A 14,208-nucleotide genomic window follows, 5' to 3' on the forward strand; every position below is an offset into this window, starting at 1 on the left:
ACACGTGTGAGCCTCACGTTGTAGACAAAATTATTAATTAGGTATGAGATTAGGTTATACACTAGAAAAAGCAGCGCTTTATAAGGGCTCGCGGAGTTTTTCTACTTAAACCTTAGAGAATATAACCAAACGGAGTGGTCATTAACAGGCGTTCCCCTCTGTCGAAAATAGGCGGCCAATGGTCAACCACATGTATGGACTGACGTTTATCTGACATGGCTATTTTGACATTACGTATACATTGGATGTGCCCCTCCCCCGCAAAAAACGGCAGACTATTTTGTACCAAAAATTATAGACATGGCGTCTCCGTTTGGTTATATCCTCTAAGACTTAAACGTACCGAACCGCGCCGCGTCTTTGATCCAGTCCGAGGCTTGTTCCATGTTCGATCGAGTGGGTACGTTATAAATCCGTTAAGAACGCAGCAATAAGTGAGAACAAGAAAGAAATATACTGACCCGTGTGCTTATGTTGCACCAAACCAGAGCTCCACTAGGTACAGCCAGGGTTTAGCATCAGCTCTATCTTGGGTACCTACTACTCTCCTAAGTGCTCATCAAGACGAGTCGGATGACCAAAACATCGTGTGCCTATGTTGTATTAAACCCGAGTGCCACTAGGTACTGCCAGGGTTCAGCATCAGCTATCTTGGGAACTGCTCTACCAAGTGATCACCATGACGAGTCGGATGACCAAAACAGCGTGTGCTTATGTTGCACCAAACCAGAGCTCCACTAGGTCCAGCCAGGGTTCAGCATCAGCTCTATCTTGGGTACCTACTACTCTCCTAAGTGCTCAAGACGAGTCGGATGACCAAAACATCGTGTGCCTATGTTGTATTAAACCCGAGTTCCACTAGGTACAGCCAGGGTTCAGCATCAGCTCTATCGTGGGTACGCTCTTCCAAGTGCTCATTAAGACATGTCGGATGACCAAAACAGCGTGTACCTATGTTGCACCAAACCTGAGTTCCACTAGGTACTGCCAGGGTTCAGCATCAGCTCTATCTTGGGTACTACTATCCTAAGTGCTTATCATGACGAGTCGGATGACCAAAACAGCGTGTGCCTATGTTGCACCAAACCTTAGTTCCACTAGGTACAGCCAGGGTTCAGCATCAGCTCTATCTTGGGTACCTACTACTCTCCTAAGTGCTCAAGACGAGTCGGATGACCAAAACATCGTGTGCCTATGTTGTATTAAACCCGAGTTCCACTAGGTACAGCCAGGGTTCAGCATCAGCTCTATCGTGGGTACGCTCTTCCAAGTGCTCATTAAGACATGTCGGATGACCAAAACAGCGTGTACCTATGTTGCACCAAACCTGAGTTCCACTAGGTACTGCCAGGGTTCAGCATCAGCTCTATCTTGGGTACTACTATCCTAAGTGCTTATCATGACAAGTCAGGTGTCCAAAACATCGTATGTCTATGTTGCACCAAAGCTGAGTTCCACTAGGTACAGCCAGGGTTCAGCATCAGCTCTATCGTGGGTACGCTCTTCCAAGTGCTCATTAAGACATGTCGGATGACCAAAACAGCGTGTGCTTATGTTGCACCAAACCAGAGCTCCACTAGGTACAGCCAGGGTTCAGCATCAGCTCTATCTTGGGTACCTACTACTCTCCTAAGTGCTCATCAAGACGAGTCGGATGACCAAAACATCGTGTGCCTATGTTGTATTAAACCCGAGTGCCACTAGGTACTGCCAGGGTTCAGCATCAGCTATCTTGGGAACTGCTCTACCAAGTGATCATCATGACGAGTCGGATGACCAAAACAGCGTGTGTCTATGTTGCACCAAATTCGAGTTCCACTAGGTACAGCCAGGGTTCAGCATCATCTCTATCTTAGGTACTAATTTCCTAATTACTCATCAAGACGAGTCGGATGACCAAAACAGCGTGTGCCTATATTGTATAAAACCCAAGCTCCACAAGGTATTGCCAGGGTTCAGCATCAGCTATCTTGGGAACTGCTCTACCAAGTGATCATCATGACGAGTCGGATGACCAAAACAGCGTGTGTCTATGTTGCACCAAATTCGAGTTCCACTAGGTACAGCCAGGGTTCAGCATCATCTCTATCTTAGGTACTAATTTCCTAATTACTCATCAAGACGAGTCGGATGACCAAAACAGCGTGTGCCTATATTGTATAAAACCCAAGCTCCACAAGGTACTGCCAGGGTTCAGCATCAGGTATCTTGGGTACTGCTCTACCAAGTGATCATCATGACGAGTCGGATGTCCAAAACAGCGTATGTTTATGTTGCACCATCGACAATATTGAAATTGAAAACACCACATAGGTATCGCTGTCCGAGTACCCACTACCCACAACACAAGCCTTCTTGAGCTTACTGTGGGGCTTAGTCATTTGTGTAAGATGAATGTCCAATATTTATTTTTTACTACCAACGCCATCTGTCAGAAAAACAAATAATTAACATTAGCACGAATGTTAATTCATCACTTCTCCAACAGATGGCGTTAGTAGTAATACAAAGTGTTATTCTTTTATTTTATTTTTTTAGGTTTATAAAATGATATTTTTATGTTTGATAACACATCTAGACATAAATTTAAATTACTATGGTAAATTGCAAACCAAACAGTGCAGTAGTTTTTCCGTAAAGTGTACCACAAGAATGCATAGATTGTCGAATAGTGATAGGGCTCGCTTCGCTCGCCCTAATTATAATTATTTCTATCTTTAAGGATGACCCACGCTAGACCGGGGCGTGCCCGGACCGAGTCGTCCGACATGCCATTTTCTATGACGGCTGATCGCTGATCACGTGGTGCTTTCCATAGAAAACGATCACCCGTGATAGAAAATGACATGTCGGACGCCTCGTCCCGGGCACGGCCCAGCCTAGCGTGAGTCATCCCTATGCCTATAGGCTTTTCGTACTTATAGGAGGAAATAACGTAGTTGTAGGTAAAGTCCATTCCAATAGAACTTGCTAACTTTGTCAACAAAGCACGTAACTTTGTTTTGTCACTGTTTCTCCTTGAATTTTCACATAATCTCATCAAACACCATTGAAACACATACACTATACGCTATTAAAGCGGTCGTTACCGTAAAATACAACAATATATAACTGTATCTTGGATATTTCATTAAAAGTTAAAATGGTTTCATAAGTTAGGTTATTAGGCCCTGATGTAATGACGTTTTTGTTTCTTTTACATTCTACAATTGTCTATGATGGGTAGTGTTGTGACTAAAGTTGGTGATATACTCGTAAAGCCGCTACACACTACGCGACTCACGGTCTGTACCTGCCAACGCGGTTATATACACTACGCGGTAGTTTGACAATTTTAAATTTCAATAAATATGTAAACTCAGATTAATCGTTTTAATTCCTTTTTTTTTAAATGACCTTTTCCATTCTTTCGCACCATTTTTAAACATTCTTTTTAAACTACGGAAAATTATACTGGTTGTTTTGGACTGTTCATAAATAAAAATCTACCCTACATTTGACAAAATAATGACTGTTGAATGATTGACGGTTTCAATATTATTTTACTCGTTCACTGTTTTTCTTGGCATGTACGCGTATCTTACTTCTTTGTTATTGAATTTTCTAACGACTTGGCCTGATTTACGGATTTTGTTTTGCATTGTGATCTGGCCCCAATTTCACATCGGTGACAGGTGCGATGAATTGTAAAATCACTGTTGCTGACATCACAGGCATCCATGGGCTACGATTACCACTTACCATCGGGCGGGCCGTACTCCTGTTTGCCACCATCATTGTATTATTTAAAAAAACTTTAATATATCGGATAAAAACAGATATTTCTCCTGCGAAGTTTCTGACAATTGTCAATGATTTAGAAGAATTGTAGGTAATTCTTGACAGGTAATGAGTTATATGTCGGAATTTCGTGACAATTGTAGTGTTTCTTGTGACAATTGTCATAAACTTAGCAAGAGAAATATCTGTTTTTTTCCGATATCATAAAGTTTTTTTTAATAATACAATGATGGTGGCAAACAGGAATACGGCCCGCCCGATGGTAAGCGGTAACCGTAGCCCATGGATGCCTGTGACGTCAGCAACAGTGATTTTACAATTCGTCGCACCTGTCACGTTGGTGAAACAGGGGCCGGATATTATTTAACTTTGGAACGACGACTTATTGCTACCTTACACGGATTCTGATATTGCTTATTATTGCCGGCAACGAAAAAATGAGTGATCACGATCAGCCAGGAACATCTCAAACTTCGGACTTGCAACCACGAAAGAGAGCGAAACACACTCCAGTTCAAATGACGGAAAATGAAAAAAAAAATTGCTATTAATGTGTACAATCCCACTTAATTTTTTATTTTATTCTGTTTTTAGTATTTGTTGTTATAGCGGCAACAGAAATACATCATCTGTGAAAATTTCAACTGTCTAGCTATCACGGTTCGTGAGATACAGCCTGGTGACAGACAGACGGACGGACAGCGAAGTCTTAGTAATAAGGTCCCGTTTTACCCTTTGGGTACGGAACCCTAAAAATGGTAACACACTATCGCACCGCACCACGACCTTGGTGCGTCGCACCCATAAGTGATATATAGTTCGTTTTTAGCATTAAAAATAAGGTAAACAATCTTTATGTCTTTGTTTTTGATTGAAAAACACATTCAAAAAATAAGTTACGGCAAATATGTAACAATAATGAATCCAATACGATCATTTATATTCTTCTGCTTTCATAAGTAATAGTTACTGATTTTTAATAAGCGTTTTTCAATTAAAAGACATGTCAAGATCGCTTACCTTCTTTCAAGTTCTTTTTAATGCAAAAAAAACGAACTATAGAGCGAGAAAGAGATATCTGTTTCTCGCTCTCACTTATGGATGCGACGCACCAAGTTCGTGATGCAGTGCAATAGTGTGTTACGGCCTTAAGTAAAGGACTAAGTAAGACTCTTGCCCATCACTAGCAAATTCATCATTCAGAGACAATTTCAATATGGCGGTTTGTTTACATACTTTGCAAGTTCTATTGGAATGGACTTTAGGTAGGCATGTACAAGTAGTCTAGGCCTCAAAGGCAGATCGTATCGTGCTCTAAACCCCAGTTTATACTAATCTCGGACCACCCTGGGACCCACCCGAGCGTTATAAAGAGGTGAACATGGAACTAAAGCGTTTTGAAGAGTTATTTTTATTACAAGTTTTTATCTATCTGTAATACCTAATAATATCTATCTAATAATAATTACCTTTAAACGAGCAATTCTTGTTTATTTATATATATATTTCGGGAATCTCGGAAACGGCTCTAACGATTTCGATGATATTTGCTATACGGGGTTTTTGGGGGCCATAAATCGATCTAGCAGGTCTTATCTCTGGGAAAACGCGCATTTTTGAGTTTTTATATGTTTTTACGAGCAAAGCTCGGTCTCCCATATATTTCAAACTAATATCTTAAACATTATAAGTATATAATTATATCGGTGCGTCTGTCTGTGGCATCAGCATCATATATCCCAAATAGATGATTTACTTACCCGATTTCGTGCGCGATTAATTGCCTTTTCTTAATTGCGGTTCTTAGCTATGTTTGGTGGAGTTTTTCTTACCTTTTATACCTCCTAAAAATTAATACAAAACAACATGTAGGTAAGTAGAGTTAGACCAAGGAAAGTCTGCAACGATTTTTATAGCATATGCAGTGCAAAGGTTATTTATACGTCATAATAGACCAATAGTGGGACCGGATTTTTGCACTAAAAGTTTTGATAATTCTAAAGATGAAAAAGTGATACTTATCTGACATGGGACATATTTTTAAGCATATTTGTAAAATATGACGAAAAGTTAGAACGAGCGTTAGATATAAATTAGGTATTTATATATTTTTAGTAATGATTTTTTAATATTGAATTAAAGTGCAATGTTTAAGTTCCATCGTTTATAATATGTATGACGCTTTATAATGTAAAATTATTAGAAATTTTTTTAACGTGCTTCTTAGTCAAACTACAAATTAGCTTATTATTTTGTCGATATTGAATTAAAGTTTAATAAATCCACAACAACATATCTAAATTCTTAAGTTAATAGGCAAGCTAAAAATTTAGAAGAATAAGATATAGGCTTTAGAATTAATATGCGTTTTTTGTCCTATAATATCTAATATTGAATTAGAGTCTGTAAAAATAAGTCTATTACTATAAAATAATATACGCAGCCATATTATGGAAAATAAGAAATTTCGGTGTGTAGCTTGCATTGTAATAGTAAAATATATTGTAAAAGGCGCGAAATTCATACATACGCCGCGCTGGTCCGTCAGTGTCGCCGGCGCGGCGCCCGAGACCCTATCATAGCCTACCTATACCTCGCCCCTCGCCTCGCCCCACCTGCCGCTCACAGCACTGTCTGTCTTTTCTTATCATTCATTTGTTTGTTTACTGTGGACATATATAAATTAGATGCGGACATTACGTGAAATTAAAGGGGTCCCTTTGTTTCCCATAAAGTTTTAAGTCGTAATGTATTGTTTGTCATATAAGAACCTTCGGGCTCTCGAATTAAGGTTTATTTTTGAATGGCCTTAGTAGCAGTGTGATAGCGTTGACTCGGCTCGGAGAGTTGGCGAATTGGCGATTCATTCGCCGAGTTAGCGGATCGGATACCAAGTTATCAGTTAGTTTAGTGGCCGAGTTGATTAGGAAGTACATTTGAATTTCGAAATTGTAATAAAAATGTACATGATATTCACAAATATTTTTTACCATAGTTTGTCAAAGGACTGTCTCATTTCAAACATAGAGAGAATCATCATACTATCTTTGACTTACACTAGTACTAGCACCCAAAAGAAAAGGATGAATATAGTTTTTTGTTTTTATTTACTGACTAATTGGTTTGACCGACTATACCTATTTCTGGTTCCTATTGTCATGTCCTGTCCTATTCAACGTCAATATCATATTATGTATATTATAAACCAACTGCTCAATATTACACGTATACATATTGAATATACAATAAGGTAAGTGACCTCACCTTATTGTATATTCCGTGTCGGCCGTATATGCCTATATACGGCCCTCCTTAAATTAAAATGTTTTTTTTTTTAATAAACAGGATATTAAGTATGAAAAACTCACTCAAATAGGTATCTTATTTATTGAAGTTTCTTCATTATACCAAAATAGTTATAAAAATATTACGATACTCTTGGAAAATATACCTTTTATAAAAGTCCTATTGTGGGCCTTATTGAACACTAGCAGGGTATTACTTAATCCCGCAAAAAATAATAATTTTGACAGTAGAGAATAACAGATTTTATTGTTTTTAACTTAAGAGTTATACATATACAAATAACAATATTTGGTACTTCACAACAAGAGGATATTTATAATAAGTTAAAAATAATTCTTTTGGGCCTTATTAACTAAAGATATAAAAATTGTCTAGTTTACGCGAAAATAGTAGGTAACTAAAGTCACTAAACATAAAGCTTTATTATTATTATTATGTTTTAACATCTGGGGGCACGGCAGTGCCCCCGCCAAGACGAGCAAAGCGCAAGGGCACTATCTACCTTTTCTCGAAGCGCTTCGTCGTTTTTTGGAACCCTCATAACTTGGGGTTGGATTATACTAGATAAACAAAGTTCTCGGACTTATTAAGCATATCAATTGCATAGCTCTTATACTTTAGATTTTATTCATATCTAAAAACTTCGATTTCGTCACTGACTCACTCACTTGATGATTATCAATACCTTTAGGGTACTTCCTGAAGTCCTCTCAGAAGCTGAAATTTGATATGTAAGATAGTTTTAGTACACAAACAACAAATAAATTCAAAAACTTGAATTTTTTAATCCCTAAGAGGATGATGAGGGGGTTTAATCTTGTATGGGGAATCAATAATCGCTGAACCGATTTAGTTGAAATTTGGTATGTAGATAGGTATTGTTATGGGGAAGGATATAGAATAGATTTCAACCTCAAAGTTTACCCTTACGGGCTGAAGGCAGATTTCAACCCCAAAGTTTACCCTTACGGGGTGAAGGGTTTATATGGGGAATCAGTAAGAAGTACATTGTGTAACAGATGCCCCCAGATACTTATTTCAGGATTTTTAATAGTAAATCACCCCCAACCCTTTAAATTAGGGGATGGAAGATTGTCATAAGCAACAACACAAAAAGAAGTGAAATCCCACCAAAAACATTTTGATGTAAAATGTTGCCCAGACGAAACCATAAGGCTCGCACTGTCAAAAAGTTATCAGATCTCTTGCCAAGCTTCTAACTCTACAAGCCCTAACTTCACTAGCTCTACACCTTAGTCAAAGTATGTAGCTCGGCCGTTTCGTTTCTACAAGAACTATTGTATGTATAATAAAAAAATCGCCCAAGTGCAAGTCGGACTCGCGTTCCAAGGGTTCCGTACTAGACGTGTGCGCCGCGCCGGAGCGCCGCCGCCGCCGAGCTTTTTGACCACGCCGCCGCCGCCGATAAATGATCGGCGTGAAATCGGCGTGACCTTGAGTGTTGTTAATTAGCTATTCCAAGTTGGTTCTTCCATTACAATATGGATTTTTTGTGTTATTTATGTTACAGTTGTCAAATATACATCAATTATTAATTAAACGAAACTGAATAGCCAGTTGCAGAAACTATTTGACACACCAATTAAAGTAAATGAGTAATCCTAAGTATTCACCGTCTACTGATAACGAACGAATGAAAATTGCTGCTTATACCTTGGACAGCTAGGAGAACCAACCCCTCCATTCTCAGAGAGCTTTATATCGCCACTCAGCTCTTCCCAACATGCCATGGGTGAGTTCTTAGATTCTTCGGACATATTATCCAACGTATGATGTGGAGAAACATATGAATTTAAAGCCGAATGAATGGCAAACGTGCTCGAGTTGAAGCATGTGTGAGATGGTCAAACGCTATGAAGAGATCGGCTTGCGGCAGTCTGCACCGTGCAGTCCATACGGCTTATGACCGCATGAATTGGAGACAAATTACATGTCACGATCCTCAGCAGTGATAAAACGAGAAAGAAGATACGTCTCAGTGAGCCTGGCGCTTGTACGACAGCAAAACAATAAAAAAAAAGCCATAGCAGTCCACTATGTCTAGCAAATTTCAAGGATATGTAAAGTTCTGTTTTGTTGAAGTATGTCATTTTTAATAGGACAAGCCATGGAAAGCTTGAGAAAACGGAGAGTTATAGATCGGATCGGTCATTGGGACCAGGTCTTAATGCAAGCCAATTGCGGGGCCCAGTCCTGCCTGGAATGAATGTGCTGGCCTATGCAGATGACACACTTATTACGTGCCGAGGCATCTCTTATGAAGATGCAGCCAGAAAGGTGACTATTGGAACCTCACTTATGGTGGAACGAATCCACCAGCTGGGTCTTGAGGTATCCCTACCAAAGACGGAAGCTCTTCTTTTCCATGGCCCAAGAAGAGGACCCCGTCACAATGCCCATATTAGAGTATATGGGGAGGTTGTGGCGGTTAAGGCCCAAATGAAATACCTAGGCCTTATTCTGGATGGCCGTTGGCAATTTAAGGCGCACTTTGCCAGTCTTGCCCTCAGGCTGATGTCTACAGCCGCAGCCCTCAGCCGGCTGCTTCCTAACGTTGGTGAGCCGAACGCCACATGTAGGCTCCTTTACTCTCGCGTCCTGCGTAGTATGGGCCTATATGGTGCTCCTATATGGGTAGATGCCCTTTCTGGGCAATATCATTGAGAGCCGTCCGCGGGTATCGGACGGTATCCTTTACAGCGGCAACTATCTTGGCTGCAGACCCTCCCTGACATCTGCAAGCTCACATTCTTGCGGAGGTCCACCGTTACAGGGCTGGGAGAAGAGCGGCGGCAGAATTCCCGGAAGAAGAAGAAGTGCGAAACATCCGGGCGTTAGCCCAAGTAGAGACACTTCGCCGCTGGAGGGTAGAGCTCGGCGGAGCAGAATATGGGCTGACAACGGTAGAGGCTATACTAGGCATCTGGAACGATGGGTAGAAAGGCGGCAGGGAACCCTGGCTTTTCACATGGTGCAGATACTTACTGACCATGGATGCTTTGGTAAGTACCTGCACCATATAGGGAGCGAGGAATCCCCCATGTGCCATGAGTGTGGCACGCAGGTAGACACGGCGCGTCATACTCTCGAGGAGTGTCCTGCATGGGGGTTTCAGCGGACCACCCTTCAGGCAATACTAGGAGCAGACCTTTCGTTGCCGAGCGTTGTTAATGCCATCCTCGACAGCGAAGAGGCATGGAAAGCGATGGCCTCCTTCAGTGACCAAATAATGTCACAGAAGGAGGCAGCGGAACGTGCGCGCGAGAATGACCCTGACGCGCACCCCCTCCGCCGGCGACGGGCTGGAGGCAGAGCCAGGCGCTATGCGCACTTGCTGCATCCACCGTAGTGGGCTGTGCAGGGCTCCGGGGGGAATCCCTGCTGTTAAAGGCTCACAGGACTAGGGGTGCCTCACCAACTGGCACCCACAATCGTCTGCGGCCCATGGGCCGGCCGCCGGGGGCGTACGCAGTCGAATGCTGATAGTGATCCTGAGGCGCTCCTCTACAAGGCGGAGTCGGCATTCGTTGGTGGTTTTCGACGGTAGTCCTATTACTGGTTAGTCCGTCATCGCTCCTGGTTCCCCCGGGCCAGGTGGCATGCGTAAACGCATTTCCCCAACGTAAAAAAAAAGGTCTTAATGCAAGCCTGTGTTAGGGAAATTAAGTTATTATACCTATCCTATATTCATTTACAAACCCTATTTTACTCACAGCATATTCAAACTATACGTAGTTCACTGACCAGCAACCTGCATTGATCATATTTTCAAGAAAAACAACAAATTAATGATTTTTCTTAAGAAACCTGAAAGTCAAGGTCACGCCGATTTCACGCCGAAAACACGCCGCCGCCGCCGATTTTTTGGCAAACGCCGCCGCCGATCATTTCTTAATCGGCGCACACGTCTATTCCGTACATTACACAATTTTTAACAATATGTTTTTTTAGTGAAAAGTGAGTAAAATGTCTTTTAAAAACCCGTAGGGATCGGATCAAAAACTAAGTACTTAAGTCCGACTCACGCCACAGATTATACAATAGTTCTTACGAACAGATACTTATCTCTCAAACAAAACGCAAGTACCTACCGTTTTGATACCTACACAAAAATACAATGGAGTGACCTTCAACGCGACGCTCCCCGCACCGCGCGCACCGGCACAACGCTAGCGTTGCTGACGCTTAGAAATGATAAATAAATACCCACTTAAACAGAGGAGTGAAATAAAAGGAAAGCTAAATCTTAAATTATACCTAATATTCCGATTATGCTTTAGTGTTTGCGAAATAGTCATTTTAAAAGGTCATATGTCCCTGCAGTAACCGCAGTGTTTACGCCGTTTTATAAACCGCGCAATAATCCCAGCAAGAATTAGTTTTAAAACTTCGTGTAATTTAAAACCAGATAGAGATTAATGTTACATAGTAAAGAAAAATAATAGAAACCCCATGAATAAAGGTAATTAATTATAAGTTAACAAGAGCAAAAATGAGTAGGCACTTTCCGGTGTAAACTTACTGTCGTTAAAATAAACATTTACCAAAATAAATTAAAAATTTACTACCTATTTCAAATAGATAGATATCTAAATCTATACATTTGTCACACATATTAAACATTACATGTTTAATTAAAGAAATTCAATAGTAGGTAGGTACCTACTACCCGCGCGATTCGAACTTTAAGATATCGCGCCGTTAGACTTCACTAGATATGAAATAGTAAAGATATGTGTCGTTCCACGGCAAAAGGTACCTTATGGCGGCTGGCGCTTACGCTTATTATGATCGCCACTCCAATATTCAGTCGGGGCAATGGTACCTTTTGCCGTGGAACGTCACATATCTTTACTATTTCTTATCTAGTGCATCTCTAATTCATTTCCCGAATCCCGCCGTCCGTGTAACTATCGTAAAAATTGACAGTGCGGCGCGCGGTGACGTGCGTACGTGAGCGCGTGTGGCAACCAACTGGCTTGCTTTTCTACCGTGAACGGGAGCAGATTCGTAGGTATTAATCCGAGCTCGCGCAGAGAGTTCCATAGGCCTGCTCACGCTTAGCTCCACATTTCTAAGGGGCTATTCATAAATTACGTCATTTCAAATTAGGGGGGGGGGGTCTGGACATCGGATGATGGTAGCATGAAGTAGGAGGAAAAGGGGTCATTTGAAGCATGATTTTTGGATGATTATAGGGGGGGGGGGGTCAAAAATCGTCAAAAATCGATGACGTAATTTATGGACAGCCCCTAATAGGTTTTCCTGTCATCTATAGGTAAAGAGCTAATATGTGTATTTTTTTCATAATAAAAAGACCCAGTAGTTTCGGAGATAAGGGTAATGTTAATTTTTTGCCTGTTTTCTTAAATAACTTCTAAACTATTTATTTTAAAATTATGAAAAAAATATATTTGAGATTCTAATTCTAAAATGAGCCCCTTCATTTGATATATAACAAAGATATAGTTTTTTTTCTTCTATTTATCATTCATCTCAAAAGTGACCCCTTTATTTAAATTTATATTACATATTTACTTTACATGTATGTAATTGGGTTATAGACAAGTTTCAACTTATTAGTCCAGTAGTTTCGGAGCAAATAGGCTGTGACAGACGGACAGCCAGACACACGAGTGATCCTATAAGGGTTCAGTTTTATTCCTTTTGAGGTACGGAACCCTAAAAATAATGATTATAATAAGTTTTTCACCTTATGCCCATGTGGCGGTAGCAAAACAGCCAAGCCACATATTTTGACTAAGGTGTAGAGTTAGTGAAGGGGCTTGTAGAGTTTGAAGCTTGGCTCGACAAGAGATCTGATAACTTTTTAACAGTGCGAGTCTTAGGCTTATGGTTTCGTCTTAGCAACATTTTACATGAAAATGTTTTTGGTGGGATAATTTTTTACAGTATAAATATTTATTCGTAACAGTTAGTATTATCTTTTAACATGATTTTTACTGTACATCTGGGCCCTATTTCACCAACGTGACAGGTGCGACATTTGTCGACATCACTGTTACTGACGTCACAGGCCTTTATAGGCTACGGTAACCGCTTACCATCAGACGAGCGGTGTGGTTGTTTTCCACCAACCAGTGTTGGGCGTAATTAATTACTCGTGTAATTTAATTACATGTAATTAAAATGTTTGTAATTTAATTACATAAAATTTAATTACATGTAATTAATTTTTCTGTGTAATGTGTAATTTGCAATTGTGATTACATTAATTAGTAATTAAATTACTCAATTACTTTTCATTTACCTTTTTAATAATATGCAAATATGAACAAATTTACTTGTAGTAATTATAAAGAAAAACTTTTATGAATTCCATTATACGCTGGATAACGTTATAACATATTTTTTATCCCTGGAATCATACCTTTACAGGGTACTATGTGACAAACCACGTTGAATATGGCGTTCGGCGCTTACGTCGCGTAGCACCGCATTAGTTTGCACGATGCACATCCCTGGTGCGCCGGGTGTGGGCCAGCCCCAACCCTATCCTATCCTGTGTGTGATAGCGGACAGACTTGACTGCCCGTATATGAGACACTGCTGCGAAATGCATGTTTCCAGCAGTGTATATATATTGTAATAGTTAATTAGGTACTAATATTAGGAACGTAAGTCTACTAACAAATCTGTATGAGTCCATAGTTGCTAGAAATAAATATTTTTCATTTCATTTTCATTTCATTAGTATTAGGATGCCGGTAATAATGACGTAAGCGCCGACCTAAGGTGCCTTTCGGGTTGGACTGTAGCAAAGGGGGGGCTGGGACTTGGAAAATTGTCACAAGAAATACGACAGTTGTCACGAAATTCCGACACAGAACTCATTTACTGTCATGAATTACCGAAAGTTCTTTGAAATCTTGTGTCAATTGTCATCATTATCATCATAAACATCACAAGAGAGATACCGGTTTAAAAAAAAAAAAAAAAAAAAAAGTCATTTATTGTCGCAACAAAACTTACAGCAACAAATCGAACAAAGAGAAAACAAAAAAGGTTACAGCTTACATTTTTGCCGATATAATAAAGTTTTTTTTTAATAATACAATGATAGTGACAAACAGGAATAAG

The sequence above is a fragment of the Cydia splendana genome, chromosome 11 (assembly GCF_910591565.1).
Source record: "Cydia splendana chromosome 11, ilCydSple1.2, whole genome shotgun sequence".
Taxonomy (NCBI): Eukaryota; Metazoa; Arthropoda; class Insecta; order Lepidoptera; family Tortricidae; genus Cydia; species Cydia splendana.